Below are 24,229 nucleotides of genomic sequence, written 5' to 3'. Positions count from 1 at the left end.
CTGCAGTAAAAAATATCAATGGTAACAAATGCTCTTTCATACAAAATAGGTGACCCAGAATTAGTGGGGTTTCAATAGAGTTATGGTGTTATTGAGACATAGCTGTATAAACATAATGACTGGACAGTGAAATTTGAAGGACATTGCAATGTTCATTTAGAGCTGAATACATTTCTAAGCAAATATGTGCAGGCAAAGAAGTGTGCAAAACAGCCTTCCTGTTGTAGGTGCATTAAACTCAATAACACTTGTATATGCTTTAGAACATTATGTCAGCTATGCAAGTGTGTATACTTGTGTGGGGTTGGGTGCTCATGATCCTGGCGGTCAGAATCCCACCCCTAGCATTCTGACAGGGTAGGATACTGACACACGACGGCAGGGGTGTAGTGAGGGTGGTTCCAGTGGAGCATGAGCTCCGGGCGCCAAAATGGACAGAGGGCGCCATCCTCCAGAGTTCCGGAATTCAAGGGGCGCTGCACAGTATGACGGCCGCCTGTTAGTTTTATCTCGGTTTGTTTGCTCTATATCCTAAATAAGTTATAGATCTGAGATCCATTTCTACATTTCATGCTCCCTCAAGCTGCCCAGATTTTCTCCCCTCCGGTCCTCCCTCCTCTGTGATCATCTTCTGTCACCTCCCCTTTCCTGTCAAATTGATTACAGTCACTTCTCACCTCTTTAATTCCCTCCCCTCTCTACCATGGGATCGGCTCTTTGCCCCTCCCCTCTCCTTTCTTATTGGCTTCTGTCACCACCCCTCTCCTTATTGGCTTCTGTGACCACCTCTCTCCTTATTGGCTTCTGTGACCACCTCTCTCCTCTCCTTTTCTTATTGGCTTCTGTGACCACCCCGATCCTTTTCTTATTGGCTTCTGTCACCACCCCTCTCCTCTCCTTTTTTTATTGGCTTCTGTCACCTGCCCTCTCTAATTGGCTTTGCCCCTCTCCTCTCCTTTTCTTATTGGCTTCCGTCACTGGTCCTCTCTGATTGGCTTTGCCCTTCCCCTATCCTTTCGCAGTAGCCTCTGACACTTCCCCTCTCCTATCATCACTTTCTTCTCCCCTCTCCTCTTTGATTTCCCCCCCTCCTTCTCTTCATTCATTCATTCTGGATTTAATAGTTACACATCTGAGGTAAAATCCTAAACTTCAATTATAAGGTATGAGATTAAAAAGAGTCACTGCTTTGCTATTTAATGTAATGGAGGTGATCCCAGGCATGACCACACAGGGTTATTTGAAAGGTCTTTTAAAAAATATTAGGAGACCTGAAATAATAATAATGGTGGTAGACAGAACATGGTTAGTAGTACTCACATTAATATAGGTGCAATGTATATTTGTGAAGTAGAAGCATAGCTAAGAAGGGAGCGTCCTATAGGTGTTCCCACTCCAGTGACAGCAGCTTGGGGCAGTAGGTGCAGTAATAAGCTGTGCACCCTGTGGAATCTCACTCTAGCACATTATTCTGTCAGTTTAGTTTAAATGATCAGAATATATAATACAATCTGCTCTATTGACTAATAACAGTGATTCAGAGGAGATAAAAGTCAGATCCTTGGTGCTATACATAAATAAAGCATGCCAAAGGAGCTACCCCTTAATGTCAGATCACCAAAGCATTCTATTCCCCCAATGGGGTCTCCATACCCCCAGAGTGATACTGCCACTGTTTGCTGCTTTTCTCTTCACTTCAGTATTCCCCTACAGTCTGGCCATACCCCACTGGCACAGTTCAGTACAGGGTGGGGGGCGCTATGATGCACTTTCTCCAAATGTCGTGGTTCCACGCTACTCCTCTGCCTGTCGGTACGTATCCTAAACCTACCCTTAAACCTAATTCTCCCTCCCTAAAGTGTAAACCTAACCCTACCCTTCCCTCAGCCTAACCGTAAACCCCAATACTTATCATCTGGGTGCCGTTGGTCAGGATGCTGGTGCTGGTATTCTTAACATCGGGATCCCGACAGTCAGGAAAGAAACTACATCCCTTTGTGTAAACTATGCAATTATGGAATTCCACATTACCATACCTGTCTGTCATTGTAATTAAACAGTTTTATTCATTTATATCTACCAGAAAAAACTCTGCAGCCAAAGCTCTGGGTCCCCTCCTGGAAGGACGTCATTATCACTGTTCTCATTGGCGCAAATATCATCATCATACGCATCATTGTTGTGCTTGGTAAGTGACGTCACAGCTGTGAAGTGCCAGTGTCTGGTCATCTTCCATCCATATTCTCTTTTATAATAATAATAATAATTTTATTTATATAGCGTTTTCTCCCATAGGACTCAAAGTCGCTTTACAGACATCAGAAAACTTGGTACATTGTACATGGATTTGGTGTTGCAAAAAAAAATAGAAAACCACACCGAGATAATTTAAATCAACCGAAACCTAGAGAGCACAACAAGCATATTGCGGGGTTGGTGCAAACATTTTGGGAAATAACTTCCATGGGTTATATATTCCACCCAATAAGGTACCAGATGAGGCAGCCGTCTTGGGCGCACTACGTAGGATTACCCTGGGTGGAATAGGTTATGCCTAGAAGAGATGACACAAAATGAGTGGTTGCAGCATCCTAACGCTAGGAGTAGGGTCCCACCATAATCGTCAGGTCCATGTATTTTTCATCCCATCTACGAGTGTACCAGGTGAGGCAGCCATGGTGGGCGCACTATGAAGGTTGCACTGTGGGTGATAAACCATACAAGGACCCAAGGAATATATGGGAAAAGTGACACATGTGTGGCAGTATGATATACCCTGTGTGAATAGATCCACATGAAGTACATCCTGCCCATGGAGGATGCACTTCAGTGGAGGTATAGCACACCAGTATATCATACAGTGGAGGTATAGCACACCAGTATATCATTCAGTGGAGGTATAGCACACCAGTATATCATATAGTGGAGGTATAGCACACCAGTATAGCATACAGTGGAGGTATAGCACAGCAGTATAGCATACAGTGGAGGTATAGCACACCAGTATAGCATACAGTGGAGGTATAGCACAGCAGTATAGCATACATTGGAGGTATAGCACACCAGTATGTCATACAGTGGGGTGGAAGTACATTTTACAAAACAGGGATTAGTAAATACAGCAAACAGTGCTGCAGTTCCGGCATGAGATTTTATACCCAGTTCTGTTATATGTTTCATTCAGGCTTTAAAGTTCATTCTTTAAATTGTGGTAACTGTACAAGGATGGCGGAAAAGATGGAGCAGCTCTGTGTAGCCTCAAACAAGACATCTGAAGGTAAGTACATCATCATCTGAGAGATAATGCTAGATACATGGACAACAAATAATGGGATAAAAAGTATTTTTATTTGTTATCCAATAATGAGTTACTAATTCTCTATAGTACAATATTGTACACAATTCAGGTATTCGAAAATTGGTGGAAAACTAAGCATTTCATGGCACATCTGTCCACTTCATTTATTTGTTATTTATTAAGTTATTTATATAGTGCACACATATTTTGTAGCACTATTCTACCATTCATATCAGTGTCCCAGTGAAGCTTACAATCTACAGTATATTCCATATGCATGTACACACACAGGGTATTTTTTTGTCAGTAGACAATTGACCTACTGTACCACTATATTTTTGGAGTGTGGTAGGAAACTGGAGCACTCAGAGGAAACCCACAGAAGAAGGAGGAGAACATACAAACTTCACACAGTTAGGGCCTTGGTGGGAATTGAACCTATGACCTCAGTGTTGTGAGGCAGTAACGCTAACCATGACACCATTAATGCTGCTTCATCAGAATGAATGATGATTTTACCTTTCTGGATGTCAAGATCTTAGAACCGACCTGAGAACTATGTACTCTTTTGTAGAGCGTTATCTTGTTTGCCGCTTGGCCGCTGTGAAGTAACCACCAAATGTCAAAATACCTGTTAAAGTAATTGTAACCTTAATTAATTTAGCCTACAATCTATACTCCTTAACACATGCACACAGACTAGGGTTCAGTTTTGTCGGGAGCCAGTTAGACTACCAGTATATTTTTTGGATTGTGGGTAGAAAGTGGAACACCAGGAGGAACCCCACGCAATGATGGGGAGAATATACAAACTCCACACCGTTTTGGACCATGGTGGGAATTGAACCCCAGACCCCAGTGCTGCGAGGCAGTAATGATAACTATTACACCAACAGTGTTGCCCTTTAGAGTGTGAACCTACATACGTGTACTGGCACAATCTTTGAAATACATACAGTATGTGTCCCTCAGTATATCTCCCAGACAGAGAATATTCTGACTCATCACTCATTTGTATTGTAGGCTGAAGCCATAAAAAAAAATTCCACCACTACAGTATATACATTTCCTGCTAACCACAATGAGTCACACTGATCTTCTAGACTTGCATTAACTTTTAATTACTAATTTAGAATCTGGAATAATGCAAGAGCACTTGTCTATGTTTTTGACTTCCAGGGGTAGACTTATCGACGGCTTTTAAATTTTGACTGATATTACTGTACCTTACATACAGGGGTTAAAGTGGGCAGGAATGGGCTGGAACTGAGTACCCTCACCTCTAATGGTAGGTGGAACTAGTTCCATCTCCACCAAGTCCCTGCACAGAAGTCCCACAGACAGAAAGTCACTCACTGTCTGCCTAGGGAGGCTCAATTTCTTCAGAGGTCCCTTATTTCAGAGAAACCAGCATATACTGTAGGTAAGGAAAGAATCAAGCGAAGGCAATAAATAGGGGTTGCAAAAAAAGCATTGGACATCCAAGTGACATACAATGGGAAGGGAAGAATAAAGATATTTTTGCGCACCTTTCTAGGGAAACAGTTAAAGTTTCAATGAAATAATACAATCCACTTGTGATTAAAAGTTCCAAAAAGACATAATGTAAGAAAAAAAGTACTTGTTTGTTTCCACTTTCACAGGTAAAAAGTTCCAAACTCCTTAAAATCAGATAAGTTTGTGTAATTTTCCAACCGGTGTTCTCAACATATTAGACCATATATAGGAGAAAACAGAAACTGTGAAATAGGGTAATATTGCCTTTTAATGGTATAACAGATGAATAAAGTGTATAAAATAATCACAATAAATAACAATCCATAACCAGCAAAATCAAGCTGTGTACCGGATAGGCGGTGTTTCATGCACACCAAGTCTCACATGAGTAGGTAACTCCACATAGGTCCTGCAGACCTCCACCAATGCGTTTCTACTCAAATAGAGTCTTTTTCAAGGTGTGCTGGGTTAGTAATGAAAACGTCCTTATATCCCCTTATCTTAGTTTGATTGGCAAATCCAGGGGGTGGGGTTACAACTTATTAACATTAGGGATGTGCGCCGGACCATTTTTGCCGGATTTGGATTTGGTTCTAATTCGTCGTCCGGCTTTGGATTTGGATTTGGATTTGCCAAACTGCAGTTACTGGCTTTGGATTTGGATTTGGATTTTTTTACAAAAATTTACAAAAAAAGCTAAAATCACATAAATTGGTCTTTTTTTTCTTCCTAGAGTATTATTAACCTCAATAACATTAATTTCCAGTCAATTTAGACCATATCACAGCTTATAATATTGTTTTCAACATTATTGGCCAAAGGTTGCAGTGAGCTGACTGGTTACTAAGCGACAAAGCAGCGGCACAACGACACAGACACCACAGTATAAAGCACATCTATGACACATTGCCACACAGCAGTGGCAGAAATGAAAAGTAGTGCACCCACCCAGTGGGGTACGGCCAGCAGAATCACAGTACTTGTTTACATAGTGGGCTACGGCCCTAGGAGTCACAGTGCACAATCTTATTCACATTACACCACACATAGTGCCCCTGATTCACATTACACCATAAAGTAGTGTCTCTTATTTATGTTACGACACACAGTAGTGCCCCTTTTACACAATGCCCACAGTAGTGACCCTTTTACACAATGCCCACAGTAGTGACCCTTTTACACAATGTCCACAGTAGCGGTGTCCCTTACACAATGCCCCCAGCAGTGGTGCCCCCTATGCAGTTCCCTTAGTAGTAGGGTCCACTATGCAGTTCCCCCAGTAGAATGCCCCCCATTAGCAGGCCCCCCCAGTAGTATGCCCCCCATTAGCATGCCATCCAGTAGTATGCCCCCCATTAGCAGGCCCCCCCAGTAGTATGCCCCCCATTAGCAGGCCCCCTCAGTAGTATGCCCCCCATTAGCATGCCACCCAGTAGTATGTCCCCCAGTAGTATGGCCCCCCCAGTAGCAGGCCCCCCCAGTAGTAGGCTGCCCCAGTAGTAGCCCCCCCTGTAGTATGGCCCCCCTGTAGTATGCCCCCTCCAGTAGTATGGCCCCCCCAGAAGCAGGCCCCTCAGTAGTATGGCCCCCCCAGTAGCAGACCCCCCCAGTAGTATAGCCCCCCCCAGTAGCAGGCCCCTCAGTAGTATGGCCCCCCCAGTAGTATAGCCCCCCCAGTAGCAGACCCCCCCAGTAGTGCAGACCCCCCCAGTAGTATGGCCTCCCCGCACCCCCAGTAGCAGACCCCCCCAGTAGCAGACCCCCCCCAGTAGCGCCCCCGGCCCTTGCACAAATAAAAAATAAAAAAATAAAAACTTACCTGTATCCCCGCTCCCGCGCCGTCCGCTCTGTCACACGCTGAGGAGGGAGCCGGAAGACGGAGCTCATGTGTGAGCTCCAGCCGGCTCCCTCCGTGCAGCAACCAATGAGAGTCTGTGTGACTCTCATTGGCTGCTGTAACAAACACACAGCTGCCGCTGGCGGCTGTGTGTTTGTGTCTGTGTAGGGCAGAGCGCTATCACAGCGCTCTGCCCTACACAATAGGAGCCCTGATGTCGGATTCTCTAGTGAGAATCCGATATCAGGCGGCCGCCGTTCGGCCCCGAACGGGGATCCGAGTTAGGCGGTGAACACCCGAACAGGGTTCGGGTGGACTCGGATCCCCAATGTTCGGAGCGGTTCCGATTCCACAGAATCCGAACCGCTCATCTCTAATTAACATACAAGTACAACTACAATCACAAATAAAACATATCCTTGATATATGTTTGTATCCTAAAAAAACTATCCTATTGTACCCAGAAGGGACCTCCTGCAGTACAATCGAAATGATGTTGGTGTTACATATATCATATTGCATTCCACCCTTAGAATGCAAACCTCTGTTTTGCTTTGCTTCCTACTTATCCTGAAACCGGAAGTCGCGATCGTGAACATCCGTTTTGGCAAAAAAATCTCTCAGAATGATTCTAAGGAGATCGCCTCTATTGAGCACCGATCCCTAAAGGCCCCCATACATCAGAGATTGATTGCAGCAATCGCGCAATTTGCAATCGATTGTGTATACAAATCTTTCCCTTTTTTAATCGATTGCAGATTGCAGAGATGCCACAATCGATTGAAAAAGGGAAAGATTTTTATACACAATCGATTGCAAATTGCACGATTGCTGCAATCAATCTCTGAAGTATGGGGGCCTTTACTTACATAGGTGGTCTCTTTTCGCCCACTGTGGTCAAAAAGGGCTATATTGGAGACAGTCGCCAAAAAACGGTATACTCGCAACTGGAAGTCGCCTCCACGCACTTCCGGTGACAGAGGAGAGGCTTGGAAAGCATCTCTTACTTCTCTCCTTCCGGTTAATAATGTACACATACCCCATAAAAAAAGTCAGAGGCACGGCAGAAAAATATCAATGATCATATAGTGCCTAGGTGGCCTCCAGCCATTCACTTTACCATTTCCTATACACAACAGTGTGTGTGTTTGTGCAAAGAACAGTTTTAACACTTATTTTGGCCTGTCAGCGTGGCGGGGGGGTGGGTCGGGAGTAGGTGGCGGGAGGGGGTGGGGAGTAGGCGGTGGGAGAGATGAGTTCCACCTCTCCAGGACCACTTTAAGCCCTACTTACATAGCTTAGTCAATCAATCAATAGACATCAGTCACATGGTTACGTCTCCTGCCCCCATCTCCTCGGTAACATTTCCAATGTTCTTTGTGATGAAATCTTCATCATCCAGCACAAGCCGCTCTTCATCTCACCGATGTGGGACACATGTCCAGGCTGCCTTCATTTTGGAAATGCAGCTCCTGTTGCTCTTTCCCTGCTAAAATATAATGTTTGTATACCCTGACCGTAATATCTACATAATTCTCAGAAAGTAAGTACAAAGTGCAGCTAATGTATCATAAACCACAGATAGGAAGAACAAACAGGAAATTAAAACTTTGATATTTACGCAGATGCTAACTAAGGGCCTGATTCAGAGCCACTCGTAAGCGGCAGCTCGTTCGCTCCGAGCGATGTTTGCCCAACTGCGCATGCGTACGGATCGTTATACGCATGCACGAACCAGTCAGTGCGGTCGAAATTCATGTGCTCGCAAAATAGCGAATGCCTGATAATTTGAGTGACAGAAAGAGGCGTATGTGGGTGGTAACAGGGGAAGGTGCTTGAAAACGGGGAGTGGAAATCCGATCGCAGGCGTGCTTAAAGGTCAAAACGGGCATTTTAAGTGAGTGCATAATTAATCCAGCAGCGTCATTGACCACGTCACTTGTTTTTTTTTAACTCAGAACTGCTCGCAAAATAGTGGTTGAAAAAACCAACCACAAGAATAGCGAGCAGTTCATACGCTGGTCGATGTACTCGATTAATCTAATAAATAGCGGACATGACGTATGGTGCGAGCGGCCAGGGGGCGTATTTTTCAAATTTACGTTCGCATGTTTTGCTCGCTCGTTCAGACTTAGAGGCGTGAACAGACCGCAAAGTGCGAACGGTTCATTTGAATAGCCACCCCTTTTTAGAAAACGAACGACCGCAAATAGCGAGCGGCTCTGAATGAGGGCCTAAGGCCCTCATTCAGAGCCACTCGCTAGCGGCAGTACGCTCGTTCCGAGCGATGTTCGCACATCTGCCCATGCGTCCAGTTTTTAGTACGCATGCGCGAACCAGTCAGTGCGGCCGAAAATCGTTGGTACGCAATATAGCGAGGGCCTGCTATTTTGAGTGACAGAATGAGGCATATGTGGGTGGTAACAGGGGAAGGTGCTTGAAAACGGGGAGTGGAGATCCAAACGCAGGCGTGCTTAAAGGTCAAAACGGGCGTTTTAAGGGAGTGCATAATTAATACAGCAGCGTCATTGACCACGTCACTTGGTTTTTTTTAACTCTGAACTGCTCGCAAAATAGCGGTTGAAAACACCAACCACAAGAATAGCGAGCAGTTCATACGCTGTACGATGTACTCGATTAATCTAATAAATAGCGGACATGACGTATGGTGCGTGCGGCCAGGGGGCGTTTTTATCAAAAAAACGAGCGTATGTTTTGCTCGCTCGTTCAGACTTAGAGGTGGGAACAGACTGCAATTTGCGAACGGATCATTTGAATAGCCACCCCTTGTTTTTGAACGAACGACCACAAATAGCGAACGGCTCTGAATCAGGCCCTAAGTCTATAACATGCAAGAAATATATTTTTGTTACATAAATTTGTGTCAATTAAGAGTACATATTTGTAACAAAGGCTAACTTATCTGAAACTTTTATAAAAATAAGTAGAATACATGTAATTTACACTTAAGACTATTGTTGGGATACCATCATGGGATGCCTGCTCTTATAATTCAGGAGCCGGTTTCCCAACCGCTGGCATTTCGAAGGAAAGTAGCCAGGTTAGGGGGTAAGTTAGGGTTAGGCACTAGGGGGAGGGTTCAACATGAATTCATGGGTAAGTAACCTTGATATAACACGTGAAGGCCTATGCAGGTGTCTTCCCAACTTGGCCTATACATGTGTCTTTCCTCACTTGGTTTATGTCCATTTTTACCCAAGAGACCTTATTAGTGGCCACTTTAACTTATAACTTAGGAAATGTCATAGAACCTACTTTAAATTAATTTCTAGAACGTAATGAGATATCTAATTTTTATATTTCCCTTTCCTCAGAATCTACTCTTGTAATAAAACAAATCTACTTTAATATTTACATGTTATCAATATACCTTAGTAAAGTATAACTTTTTAACTATAACGTCAGTAATTGTCTTTATTGGTACATACAAATGTATTTATGTATATTGTCCCAAGGGACAACCAGCACTTGTCTGAAAGGGATATTCCCCACATCCATGATGGCAGGGGATGCGGGATTAATAGTAAATAAAGAGTTACTATTGTTCCTAACATTATGGGAGGGTGACTCCATGCTGTGTGTCTCCCTGTTATTGCATAACCCACTGGCTGGTTCAGCCTGATGCTGGCTATTGGAAAATAGGGGGAACCCCAAACCATTTACCTATATTTTCCAGTACCAGTCCAGGCTCAGAAGTTCAGGGATGGCCATTGATTTTTTATTTTTGGGGGGATGGGGAGCATATTTGTTTTGGGTTTTTTTTTAATAGTTTTTTTAACTATTTTGCTGCTACTAGTGTTTGAAAATTATTATACAAGTATTTTTGTACTAGGTTTTTACTTTTAGGCTATTAGTTCTTGAATAATGAAAACATTCAATAAAGTGGTATAGTTTATTAAACTGTCATCCTGTCTGCCACTTCTGTACCATTATGTTTTATAGATGTGCTATATTCCTTTAAATTGCCATGTGTTTCTGCTCTGTCGTTTAGTCTAGCCAGCCAGCTCACTGCATCCTGTGGCCAATATTGATAAAGACTGTGACTGGATAATAATTGCAATGAATGTTTTGATGTTAATAATACTGTAGAAACAAAAATCAGGTCTAAAGAAATTAAATAATGCAGTTTTTTTCCATGTGAAAGGCTAAAGGCATAGTAGCCATAAATTAAGGCCCTCATTCAGAGCCGTTCGCTATTTGCGTTCGTTCGTTCAAAAACAAGGGGTGGCTATTCAAATGATCGCACATTGCAGTCTGTTCACACCTCTAAGTCTGAACGAGCGAGCAAAACATATGCTCGTTTATTTGTTAAAAACGCCCCCTGGCCGCTCGCACCATACGTCATGTCCGCTATTTATTAGATTAATCGAGTACATCGAACAGGATATGAACTGCTCGCTATTCTTGTGGTTGGTTTTTTCAACCGCTATTTTGCGAGCAGTTCTGAGTTAAAAAAAACCAAGTGACGTGGTCAATGACGCTGCTGGATTAATTATGCACTCCCTTAAAACGCCTGTTTTGACCTTTAAGCACGCCTGCGTTCGGATCTCCACTCCCTGTTTTCAAGCACCTTCCCCTGTTACCACCCACATACGCCTCATTCTGTCACTCAAAATAGCAGGCCCTCGCTATATTGCGTACCAACGATTTTCAGCCGCACTGACTGGTTCGCGCATGCGTACTAAAAACCGTACGCAAGCGCAGATGTGCGAACATCGCTCAGAACGAGCGTACTGCCGCTAGCGAGTGGCTCTGAATGAGGGCCTAAGTTTTTATATCTCAGGGGAAATACAGTGAGTATTAAATGCTTTCAGCAAATTTGAGAATTATTCTCATAACCCATGCCTCCACTTTATGGGACACCCCCCTGCTCCACCTACAAACACCTACAGCTTGTCAATCAAGCTGCGGCGAACAGCGCACTGCATCTGGGGCCACAGCAATATTGCAGCACATGGGCCCTGCAGCCCTGCACAATGCTCAGTCCCGAAACCATTGGTTAATTGCGACCAAATTGGAACTGCTTCTGGGGATAAATCAGCCCCAGATTACATCAGAGAGAATCTGGAAAGATGGTTATTTCACGCTTCCACCTTCCCAGCAGGAGTTGGGTTCTTATTTCTCAAGAAAAAAGAAGGGGGTCTCCGCCCATGTCGAGACTACCATGGCTGAATGACATCACAGTCAAGAACCAGTATCCTCTTCCTCTAATATAATAACTATATGATCGATTTAAAGGAGCCACTATTAAACTTGATAATTGAGGGTCTGACAACCTAATTCGTATCCGGCAGGGACTAAAGTGGAAAACTGCTTTCAATGACTTGGACAGTATTATGAGTACCTAGTAATGCCTTCTGTTCATTATTATTCTCCTGTAGTTTTTCAGAACTTTGTTAACAATATTTTTCAGTACATGCTATAAAACACAGTGGTGGTGTATCTGGACAACATACTTATCTTTTCCAGAGACCTTGACTCTCATCATAGAAAAATAACAGAGATGCTGACTCATGTACATCAGTAAAACAGTTGGACACATTCTCTCTCAAAGGATATCAGATGGCAAGGTTCATCTCTATGGGTTCTTCTCTAAAACATTCTTGCCAGCTAAAAAAAAACTATTCCATCAGAGACAAGTAGCTGCTGACTATAAAACTAGCCTTAGAGGAGTGGAGACATATTTTAGAGGAAGCTCAGTTACTCTTAACCATCTAAAGAGACCACAAGTACAGTACCACCTGTGACTTAAGTTAGCCCAGTGTACAGTATTATTCCTTACTATGCCAGATGGTCATTACTCTTCCCATGCTTTGACCTCCATATCTGCTCCCATCCGGAACATAAGAATTACAAGATACATGAAGAGGGATGAAGAGACATCAATGGTAGAGAAATGAGCCATTGTCAATTCAGAAGTGAAGCAGCTGCCACCAAGATTTCCATTCCTCCTCAGGGTAAGACTTTAACTCCTTCAAACCTCTGGAGAAAACACCTTTAATGGGCACACTGTTCTCAATTTGCCAGACATGCTTGGGTCCAAAGAACAAAGGAATTCAAAATATGGGTATATTGGTGGTCTACACTCCATCAAGATGTAAAACAATTAATTTCTGCTTGGTTTAAGTGTGCTCAACACTACCATTTCCCCATTCCCTGGCCCCTCATTAACATGTACTTTATCACCAATTTTTCACCTCCCAACAATTACACTACTATCTTGGTAGTGGTAGATCAATTCTCCAAGATGGCACACTTTGTAGCTCTCTAAAATATACTTTCAGCTCCAGTTCTGTATTAGCTCTTCATCAAGGAGATTTTATGTCTTCTCAGTTGTCCAATTGAAATTGTCTCCGACTGGGGTGTCCAGTTTGTGGCCAAATTCTGGAGCTCTTTGAGCAAAGATTTATTTATCCAGTTCAACATTTCCTCTGCCTATCACCCACAGGGCCTGATCCCGATCTAGATACAAAGCTGATGTTTTATGCAGATTGAGCGATTGTCTGCCTTTTCACAGGCGTAAAAGCCCCACTGCACAGCAATTGATTTGCAGTTTTGCTCTATCTTCTTTTGGGAAAAGAAAAGCAATACCAAACCTTGAACCAGGGGATAAGGCTTGGTTGTCCACTCGAAATTTGCATCTCTGAGTCCCTTCCATGAGTTTGCTCAACATGACATTAGACCCTTCAGCATAATCTTAAATCATCAATCCTATCTCTTACAAACTTAATCTACCATCTTATCTTCAGTTTCACAACTTGTTCCACGTATCCCTTCTCAAAACATTCATTATTAAACTGGTTCTACTCTACAAGTCAAGGTTCTCCCAAATTCTAGGCCCAACATGGAGAGGAATATGAAGTCAAAAGCATCCATGATTCCCAGTATCTTCATTGTCATCTCCAGTATCTGATCAAATAAAAGGGATATGGTCCCAAGGAGAGGGCTTAGGTCAATGCATCCAATATACACTCACCTTCTTTGTTGAAGAAGTTCTACCTCCAGTTCACTACTAGGCCAGAAGCCAAGTATCTGGGGCCACTTCTCGAGAGAGGGGGCACTATCACCTGCTGGATCAGGGGCCCCCTTACTGAGTCTGGCAGGGTAAATTTTACTGCCCTTATGGTCCCTGTTTAATGTATCTGTTGGACACCCATCGGCTGCAGTATTTCAGAATGATGTCACCCACACATCCAGCCAATCCCAGGAAGGAAAGTCAAGGTCATATGATCAGCTGGGCCAATCACCGGCAAAGGTGCCCTTTTTAAACTCACATGAACTAGCAAAGAATTGTCAGTAAAACTTCTCTCCTTAGAGGCCTCAATATTTCAGTGAGGTCTCCAGGTTCCAGTGTTCTGCATTGTGTATTCTAATGTATCCTGATACCCTGCTTGTGCAATCCTAATATCCTGCTCTGTGCAATCCTGATATCCTGCTTTGAGAAATCCTGCTAAACCTATACTGGGCAATTATTATGTATACTGGACCTTGTGTCTGGCATATCTGCAAACTCTTGCAGTCTACATCTGGGCAGCAATAGGCTGTTACTGCCATCCCCAATCAGCCATGATATACTAGCTACTGATACTGGTCTGCATTAGGAGTAGTATTATTAGGCCATCCAGATTCACTACTAGCCCAAGGCGACCTGACCCGAAATCCAATCACAGAAGTGTTTTACACAGTGAGATTATTTTCGTAGGCATAAACCAATTACTTAGAAATTATAATTTTTAGAATATTTTCTTTCAAGTAATTTTCATATGCGCATCTGTGTATTTTATGTATATATGCTTTAGTAATTTAATATACTGCATGTGTTTATTGTTCTTGATATGTTACTTTTAGTAAACTTAATAAATTCAAGAGTGCTTCCCTTCCTTTTTTCTGCTGTGATTAGTGCAGACCTCTGACTTCTGCTACTCTAAGGCCAAACTGTAGGGCAAACGTTGTTCTGTACTACCCCTGAATTAGCCAATCTGTGGGCCTGATTCAGAGATGTACAGTATGCTGATCTGATGGTTAGCGCACATCTCCAATGTGCAGATCAGATTTTGCTATCTTGCTCGCAGATCCCCCCAAGCCACAGCATGATTGACATGCTGCTGTGTTTGTAGGGCAGAGTGGGGGAGTGGCGTGCCACCCCCATTTTCCAGGAGGGACGATGCCAGTGTCTGCGACTTTGGACACAGATTTCCTGGCTTCGCAAGTGACCAGGATCTGGTCAGGCTGCAGTAAGCTTCAGCTTCCGCAGCCTGGCCAAAAGATGCAACCATCCCGACTGATGGTTGCGATGGTGATCGTTGGCCGCAACCTTGGTCGCAGCCCTGGGATCGCAGATGCAGCAAGGAGGTGCCTGTTTGCACAGCTACTTGTGTGTGGCTCTGCAATTATGTCCATCTCTGAATCAGGCCCTGCGTCCGATAATCACAGTTGCAACTCCACTCATTAAATCGCTCCGCTTTTAACTGCTGCACTCTGATTGTGAGCTTGGTCCACTTCACGCTCATCCCTTGAGACCTCTCTACAGATCCTTTTGAGGTTTAAGCAGCTAGAAAATGTATTTTCTAGTAGTGTGAGCCATTTAGCTGGCAGACAACCTGCCCCACACTGGCCTCATACACTAGAACTAGCCCCTACACTGCTACTGGTGGGGTATTCCAGTCAGTGAGGAGTTACAGATATTTAGCTCAAGGATCCTATAACAACATATTCACACCTCACTGTATGTAGTCTCTGTGTGGTATCCGATTCTGTCTCTTCCTATTATGTTCTAAGAGACCTGTGGCCGGTGTGGTATTACAATATATGGTGTTCTGCAGGGTTTATTTTAAACTTATTTCCTCTTTACTGTGTTTTTTCATTCAGTTACTCGCGCTTTCCAAAGAACTGAAACTTAGTGTCTCGCAATAGTGGTTTACATCATGTTTATTCCTCCACGTAAACAACATACTGTATATTTTACAGACAAAGATTCCTTAGGCAAAAGTATGAACTATACTGTATATTCGATTAAAAACGATGCTATTAAATTTTAATTGATAATGATATACACTATATCGCTCACTGATATGCTTGGGAGAAGAGCAGTACTGCCATCACAACTATAATCACAGGTCACTGCTGCTCACATAATCAGTGCATTTACTGTACTTCTACAGTACACTCCAGTTATCTTTTTGGCTAAATAATTGATGACTTCCCAGATGTACAGGAAAATATCATTCCTAAATGTTTTGATAGACAAATTTTTACATAAATGGAAACTTTCAAAAAAATGTTTGAAGATAAGTGTTAATAAATGAAGCACAGTGAGCAGGGCCAAAAGTAAAAATACAATAGGAGGATAAATATTATAAAGAATTAAAAAGTCCTAATGACCTCTATTTAATAGGACTAATATATGAAAAGGTGAAAGCTCTGTCTGTTTGCACAATAATTGTGTCCTAAGAATGCTCAATAAAAGTATATATTCAAGGTGACTACTATTATATGGGCAGCAATTATTTTGCACGGGATAGGTATGAAATACCGACAGACGGGATCCTGGCGGTCAGAATCCCGAGACCGGGATCCCGACAGGGTTAACAGATCTACACTTGTTGGTCAGTATGCTAACCCTCCCTCTTTGGTACCTAACCCTAATCTTCTCACCCTCGTGCCTGAACCTAACCTACCCCTCGCCACACCCTAAACCTAATTCTCCACCCTTAGTGCCTAACCCTAACCCTCCCCCTAGTGCCTAACCCTAACCCATAAATCTAACCATAACCTTCCCCCCAACCCCGCTTCTTAACTTCGGCATCCCAGCGGTCGGGATGCTGGAGCCGGAATTCTGACTGGCGTTGGTATTCCGGAGCTGGTAATGTAAGCGTCAGCATCCCGTCCGTCGGGATTTCGAATGCATCACATTGTGCACACAGACCGAGCTTTCAACGTATCAATTATTAAATCTCTTAAACAGCGACTATCAGGACTTAATTATTTATGATAGTCATGTGATAATTGTATTCAATATACATTATACTGTATTAGAAAAAAGAGAAAACCCAGGTGCTTTGTGAGTTAAATACCACACCCTGGTTTAGTAAAGCTGAATGGGATAGTCAGTCCCACTAGATAAAGAAGCAACAACATATATAACAGCAGCTTGTGAATCAGGGGGTGGACACAATTGACATATACAATAGATACTCTGATTTGTATCAAAAACAAGTTATTTATTTACTAAAAAGATAAAATAAAGTTGCAAGTGATCATTGACAATTAGGGGTAAATTTACTAAGAATCGAGTTTGGTCGAGATGACAATCTCGGGTGAGTTTAGGCATGTTTTTCATCTCGCAAATTTACTAAAAGCAAAGTCGGGTGAGTTACAGAGAGATTTCTCTAATCTCACTCGTAAAACTCGGGTGAGTTAGCAAACTCGAATCTTATCACCATCGGCCAAAATCTGAATAACTTTTTACCTAAGACATACGTCTCACAAAGTTACCAAGAATCGAGATTAGAATCTCAGGTGAGATGCCTGCAAACTCTCTGCCAAATTGATGTTTTAAACACTCACCTCCAGATCTGCGAGTTTGGCTGAAACATACACAAATCATTTTTTTTTCCTTCTTCTTTTTTTTCTTATTAATTGTTTTTTAATTTTGTGAAAAAAATGATGTGAGGTCCCCCCCAAAAGACTAACCAGCCCTGGACTTACCAGCCTGTCCTGGTTCTTAAATTTACAGGAAAAAAAATGTGTAGGGTTCCACTGTAAATTAAGAACCAGCACCAGGCAGCAGGGACAGAGCTGGTTTTAACTATACATAGAAAAAATTTGGCTTGAGGTTCCACCGTATATTTAAAACCAGCCCTGGACCATTTCTAGAGGGGGGCTGATGCCACAGCCAGGGGGGCCCCCAGCCGCAGCATCAGTCCTGACAGCTAGTCAGCCCAAGCAAGGGATCCCTGGGGAGTTGAGGATCACTCCAATAAAGGGGTCACCCTCTCCAGGGCACACCTGGCCTAGGCTGATAGCCCGGGGCTATCCCCGCCACCCCTGGGTAGTGGGTGGCGGGTTGAGAGTGTAGGTGTAGTGTAAAATTAGAATTAACAACATTGTTGTTACAGTGGAACTACAGGTCCCAGCAAGCCTCCCCCGCATGCTGGTACTTGATGAACCTGAAGTACCAGAATGCGGGGCATTAAGGGCCCACTGGTATGTGTAGTTCACCTGTAAAGAAATGTTTGTCAAGGCTTTTGTGGTTTAGGTCCTTGACAAAGACACCAGGAAGGCGTTGAAATGCGTAGGTGAACTCTCTTTACACTACTCCTTATTTGACCGGACACCTGCTGTACCAACTGGCTCTAACGAACACAGCCTAAACTAAAATAATGTATTTTTTGCTCCATTTGGATACAGTCCCTGACTAAGTGGACATCAATCATTGGGCTAAACCACAAAAGAAAGCACAAGGCTCCCCTCGTGATGGGTAGAGCCATCACACATTTTTGTGCTGCCTGATATCCATCCCCACTGCCCGCTACCTGAGCGCAACCATCGTGGAGCTAAAAGATCCAAAGTAACAAGGGAGACTACCGCTTGGATTTGTGCGTATTCTGTTGCCGTCAGAAGAAGCCACTATACGGAGATCCAAGCTCCCCACATAATGGGTAGAGCTATTACATCGCAACCCCCATGTACCTGGCCATACACTCCCATTGCCAGCTCCCTGGATCTAATAACAACACTCTGAAGCCTCTGAAGCCTTTATTCACAAAGGAACATATTCCTACAGAGCTCTGTATATTCCGGTGGCAAGTATAAATTGAACTTCCAATACTAGACACATTAAATTCACTAGACTGTGTGTTTTGCTGGAAATTACTGGCTGCTTTTACATGTAGCCCACAAACACTGCACAGCTTTATTATTACTCTACAATTTAGATGTCAGTTTGGAAACACTCCTCCCAAATCTAAATCTCTCTGCACATTTTATATCTGCCCCCCCTGCAGTGCAGCATGGTGTCACCAAGATGATCAGTTGAGGGAGATATCTCTCTCTATGCCCAACTCTGAATCAGGCCCACTCCACGCTTCTCTATGATTGGTCAGAATTATAGTTGAGGGAGGACACATCTTCTAGCTTGTATGTGTCTATTAGAGGTTATACAAGGAAAGTAAGTGTATGGTTGCTGTGTATTACTGTAGATTTTTCAACTAGATGCAAACTTGGTAAAGTTTCCCGTATGTGACTTTCAGTGCCTCAATATGTTAATGCTGAACGATATATGAGAGAGATAAAGAAGCAGCTCTGTGGGGGCGCCACTGAGACAGCTGCAGGTAGGTGTATTATCATCTGTAAGATACCTACTGTACTGTGCATTGTGCTGGACAGACTGCATGCACAAGTCATTAATAGTCGCACCATATAATGAACTGAGAAAGGTCTGTGTGGGAAGCTATTAAACTTCATCTTTATTAAAGACAGTAACCCAGATTAATAATGATAATTAAATAGAAACACATGTATTATCCCTCTTACAAGGAAACAATTTCAACTAATGCTGAATAACCAATTGGCTGACAAGATATGGATATAATAGACACAACTGTATAAAGTAACAATAGAACTTAATAACATCAAACAGCATCCAAATGAACAATGATAAATTAAAGGAGTAATTACAAAACCAGTGAGGGTGGATGGGGCACAAGTAAATCAAAATAGCAAAGAGGGGAAGAGGGGAGATTATAGCTCTATAATCGCACATTTATATAACTGGGATCCTATTACATCTTGCCCAGTCTTTGTGTTTTTTAGACTCAGACAACACTGGTATTTGTTTGCATGCACTTGGAGGAACAGGTCTCTGTGAGAAATGTTTTGCGGTGCAGAGGACGGGGGACAACACCGCACACACCGTTCCTTACACTAAAAGGATAACACACTATGAAAATTTTGTGCACTAATGGCTTTGTTGTTTTAGATACAGACAACTGGCAATTGCTTTCATCCACTTGGAAGAACAGGTCTTTGTGAGAATTGTTTTGGGGTGCAGATGATGGGGGACACCTCAGAAGATCCAATGCAAAAAGTGAAATCCTTGGCCGTAGTTCTTTGACAAAGCTGCAGAGCGGCAGCAAAACACGTTAGTGGCTACACCTGGACACTGGATTACTTTATGGGAAGCTTCCCCATCTTATCTGGGCCACTATCTGAGTTTTGAAAAACCAGTACTTTAATCACCGGGACTGCAGCCAAGGATTTCACTTGGTTGGTTGTTACTTTATCTCCATTGATTTTATCTCCATCCAACGCTGAGAAGATTACATTTTGCCTAATTTTAGGATCCGATCTTAGCGGGAAGAACCGAGCCAGGATTTGTATCCACTCATCCCTCCTAAGTTTGGATGTGGAGGGTTACCAGGGAAACCGAAATGCTTATCTCTAAAATAAACACACAAATATTAATATATATTATAACATCTATTATTATTATTATTATTATTATTATTATTATTATTATTATTATTATTATTATTATCAGTTATTTATATAGTGCACACATATTCCGCAGCTCTGTACAGAGAATATCTTGCCATTCTCATCTGTCCCTGCCCCAGTGGAGCTTACAATCTATATTCCCTACCACATGCTCACACACATACATACTAGGGTTAATTTGTGTTGGGAGCCAATTAACCTACCAGTATATTCTTGGAGTGTGGGAGGAAACCGGAGTACCCGGAGGAAACCCACACAAGCACAGGGAGAATATACAAACTCCACACAGTTAGGGCCATAGTGGGAATCGAACCCATGGCCTCAGTGCTGTGAGGCAGTAATGCTAACCATTACACCATCTGTGCTACTACTTGAGACCTTGTACCGATACATGTGGAACAATCTGGAAGGTGGTAGGAGAACAGGACAGCCGTGCAGACAATACGGATGCAGTGTCTACTTAGGGCCTGATTCATAGTTGGGAATAGAGTAAGAAATAGCCAGTAACTGTGCACCTGGACAAACCATGCTGCAATGGAAGGTGTGCAGATATATACATTTCTCTTGCATGTGGGGTAAATACTGGCTGCTTTTGTATGTACTGTCCGTAATCCACAATTTTTACACTGCAATTTACAGCATACTTGCCGAGTTCATATTTCTCATCCCCAGGGGAAGCCCGGGGAGGAGAAGCAGGTGGGCAGGGGGGGGGGGCATCTTAAATGGTGTCATTTTGCACCGCTCCCTCACTTGAATTCGGCGGGACAACGCATATTTTAATTAGGGGGCGGGGCTAAATGGCAAAATTCTCATAGAATCGTATCATTAGGCCCCGCGCCCAATGCCTGGACCCATCGATTGCAGCTAATAGTCTTCCCATTCTGCCTACTTCACTAGGAAGTGGGCAGAATGCGGGAGAAGTGCCTACCCTTCCGGGGGTGCAGGGGGTTACCCAGAAAATCGGGAGCCTCCCGCAAATTCCAGGAGGGTAGGCATGTATGATTTACAGTAGATGGCAATTTGGACTCAGCCCTCCCAAATCAAAATCTCTCTGCACGTTACCATCTGCCCCACCTGTAGTGCAGCATGGTATCACCAAGGTGCACAGTTACTGGCTCTCTCTGTGAACACACTTATACAAAGTCTGGTCCATTTTCCAGTGTTTGGGAGCAAATTTCTATTGTTATTTGCTCCCATACATTACCAGATTTTCCTTCCACCAGACGGACTGTACAAATCTATCTCTGTGTATGTACGCAGCCTATTCCCAAATCTGAATCAGGCCCTTCATTTTTTCAGTAATCCATTAGTCAAGTTCCGTTAGTGCTGTGTGATAATATCATACAGCTCTTCCTGGATATCTTGGCTCATGTGAGGAAAAACTTGAAGATTATTTACAGTGCAAAATGATTACTGAGAGAAATATGTTTTACTGGTAAAGCTGTAGGTATATTATACTGGTTGAGCTGTATTGTTTTAAACATGTATTACAGGGTGTGCGCTGTGTCCTGAAAACTGGGTGAGGTACATAGACAACTGTTATTACTACTCACATGCTACACGTAGGACATGGAATCAGAGCCAGGAGCAGTGTGAGATGATGGGAGGACACCTACTAGTCGTAGAGGACCAGAGGCAGCAGGTACAGACTGTACTTTTTTTTTAAAACAAGTTTCATTCATATTATTTTTAGTTACATTCTGAATAATAGTGATCATTTGTAATAATACTCATGGCTGACTCTTTGTTACAGTGATTTATACACAGAATTGTCACACAACAGACAGACGACATGTTTTGGATCGGGCTTTACCCCGAAGGAGATGGATGGAGATGGGTGAATGGCCGGTGCTATAACACCAGCCTGTAAGAGGCTTTGATGTTGTACATGATCTTGTTATAATGTTGAACATTCGTACAGTATAGATTTGTAATATAACTTGGCTGAGTTGAGCACAGCAGGCATCCCCTCAACTGCAGAAGGAGTGGTGAGTCACTGTCACTCAAAGGCTCTTGTGAGATGCATCTCTTGGGAGATGCTGGGAGGAGCTATGTGATGTACCAGCACCCTGGATACTCGGACATACCCGTGTCTACTGATCAAGGCTGTTTGGAGCCCTGAGGGTAGCGCAGCTAGACGAGATGGAGACAAAGTTCTCCGTCTCAGTAACAATAAATACAAAAAATGGTGCTGCATTGATAATCCTAGCAAGGGGGGGGGTGTAGGTACTCAGAGCCCCCACCCTACTGCAGTTCATGTATCAGAACTAGAAATGAGCAGTTTGGTTTTGGCTCAGATCTTCTGCCAAGTTCAGATCTCAGAATGAGACAAAATGTCCTCATTCACAGACATCTGCTACAAAATGACCATGAATAAATAATTTTTGCCTCATTCTGAAACCTGAACTTAGCGGGAAGATCTGGGCCAAACCCGAGTCCCTAATCTCTAATCAGAGCATCTAAGAGTGTTCAGCCAGTAGAGCTTGTCTTATAACTACTGATTACGGTATTTAGTTAGAATGTTGACATGATCTGAATTTCAACAGTCAGAATGTCGCCATGGACTTTAGATCGACAACCAATATGTCCACATTCAATAAGTTGGAAATAATTAAAAGGTCAACATGTTCATAATGTCACCATTTAACAGGTCAACACCAGAAAGTTTTTTTGAAGTTTTTTTTTTGCTGATTTTTAGTGTTAAGGCTCATACACACTAGACGATATACTCTATGAGCGATATGGTCTAGTGTTTCCACTGAACTGCTCAGCTCAATATCATCAATGACATTGAGTATATACACTGAAAGATATCGTTCAGTGCCGGCACCCTTCCTCATCCCCGAACACGAAGGGCCTGACGATATCATCAGGGTGCCCTGCATGTTCAGGCAATGAAAGACATCAGTAACGATTCACGGGAGCGCACATCGTTAACAGTGTCATGCATACACACTGGACGATATTGATAATGATATCATTATCGTCCTTATCGTTCACTTTATCGCCCAGTGTGTAGGCGGTTTTAGAGTTATGGTTAGGGTTATGGTTAGTGTTAGAGTTATAATTAGTGTTAGCGTTTTGGCAGAGCCGTAACTAGACTTTTTGATGCCCTGTGACATTTTTCAAAGGGACATAACGCAGCCAAAAAAGTGGAATGCCCTCATGGGGAAGGGTCAGGGAAGAGATAGGAGAGGCCAGGAGATGCTGGGAATGAAATAAGAGGAAGCTACAAATGAGAATGATAATAAACAGAAATTTGATAGGCCCAAACAGCGCCCCCTGCCCTGTGCCATGGCACCGGCCACACTATCCTAGTTACGGCCCTGGGTTATGGTTAGGGTTAGTGTTAGAGTAATGGTTAGGGTTATGGTAACTCGTAAGGATTAAGATAAAATAAGCAAAAAACCTGTTGACATTTTGGTATCAACATGTTACATGTCAACATTATGAACATGCTGACATTTTAACCATGTTGACCTTTTTGGTTGTCACCCTAATGTTCATGTTAACATTCTAACTGTAGACACTTAGAACCTGCCAACATGTTGGTGTCGACATTTTGAATGTCGACCTTCTGAATGTCATACCACCACACCCACTGATTGCTTAATCCTCCAAACCATTGTAATGTGATATTTTGTCATCTTCTATTTTCTACAAAGGATCCAGCTGAAGGTGATGTCAGGGCACTGTGCGTTGGTGAATAACGGTTATTATTATGCTAGGAACTGTACTCATGCTTATAAATTTATATGTCAAAGGAAAGCTGTGAAGTTCTGACACTGTCATTTTAATAATCTATTGGTGAATCATTAAAGACTGAAGATAAATTGTTTGTTTCTATGCGATTAAAAAGTAAAACATAATCACTGCATATTATACTGATCTAAGGACCTGAATCAGACCCGCTCGCTAGGAAGCGTTCGCATGCAGCAAGACAATTTTTGCATTCTGAGCATGTGTATACATCGCAGGGCGTGTACGCGAACCAGTGTAAGTGATAGGGAAGCGTTCACTCACCGCGCATAGATAGCCTGGCTGAATGAGTGACAGGAGAAGCCGTTTGTGGGTGGTGA

The 24,229-nt window shown here is 43.0% G+C and overlaps 1 pseudogene; it reads left to right on the top strand.

Annotated features, from left to right (window-relative positions):
- Positions 1-23,933, top strand: part of LOC148514823 (killer cell lectin-like receptor subfamily G member 1) — a 113,850-nt pseudogene extending 89,917 nt beyond the window's left edge.
- The last annotated feature ends 296 nt before the right edge of the window (positions 23,934-24,229 follow it).

Source organism: Taudactylus pleione, unplaced genomic scaffold (genome assembly GCF_031769625.1).
Source record: "Taudactylus pleione unplaced genomic scaffold, aTauple2 ptg000258l, whole genome shotgun sequence".
Taxonomy (NCBI): domain Eukaryota; kingdom Metazoa; phylum Chordata; class Amphibia; order Anura; family Myobatrachidae; genus Taudactylus; species Taudactylus pleione.
This window is presented reverse-complemented; position numbering and strand designations above follow the sequence as displayed.